Here is a 763-nt window from a genome sequence, read left to right as displayed (position 1 = left end):
ACACACACACACACACACACACACACACACACACACACGAGTTTAGAAAGCGATGCCCGGACTCCAACCTGCCACAGTCAAGGGGCAGCGGAAAGGGAGGCTCTGGGGCGCTCTAGCGCTGAGCGCATCTTTCCTCATCTCCTCGCGTCCTGCACCCAGTTAGAAACTGGGTTATACCAACTTAGTAAGGGAACAGATACTAAGTAGAATAATATAGAATAATCCCCTTCGTCAAGGCAGCTCTTCGTTCTTCATTTTGCTATGCTTTCACCTTTGACGTTTGGGGACATTTTAGCAGGAAGGAAAGAGGGATCACAAGAAATCCATCTGGTTCGGTATGTGTGGCACCATCAGCAGCCTCCCGGAGCCGGGCAAATGCTGGCTTGGGAATCCGGGAGGACACGCGGAGGGGTCAGGGGCACAGTGGAGGACCGATCCCCCACCTCTCTAGAGCTTTGGCCGAAGCAGGAAGCAGCTTCGTTCTGTTTAGGAGAGGGAAGAAGAAGCCAGGACAGTATTAAGGAAAAGCCTGGTTTTAATTCGTTCTTAGACTACGGAGAGGCTCCATTTCCCGTTGCTTAGGCCCCCTTCTCATGGAGGCCCCCACTATTAAAGCTTGAAGCTGCTGCCTCTTAGGGTATGGGTAAAAGACTTCAAGACCCAGCCCTGGCCGGGCCTGAGGCCGGATGTCCTGCCCCTGGCTCTTGGGATTCGGGGAACCACTGTGAAGATTGGGGGTGTCCCAAGCGTCCCAGGCCGGCCT

The sequence above is a fragment of the Chinchilla lanigera genome, unplaced genomic scaffold, assembly GCF_000276665.1.
Source record: "Chinchilla lanigera isolate Chin_1 unplaced genomic scaffold, ChiLan1.0 scaffold00047, whole genome shotgun sequence".
Lineage (NCBI taxonomy): Eukaryota > Metazoa > Chordata > Mammalia > Rodentia > Chinchillidae > Chinchilla > Chinchilla lanigera.
The sequence above is the reverse complement of the archived record's forward strand: the minus strand, read 5'-3'. Positions refer to the sequence as shown.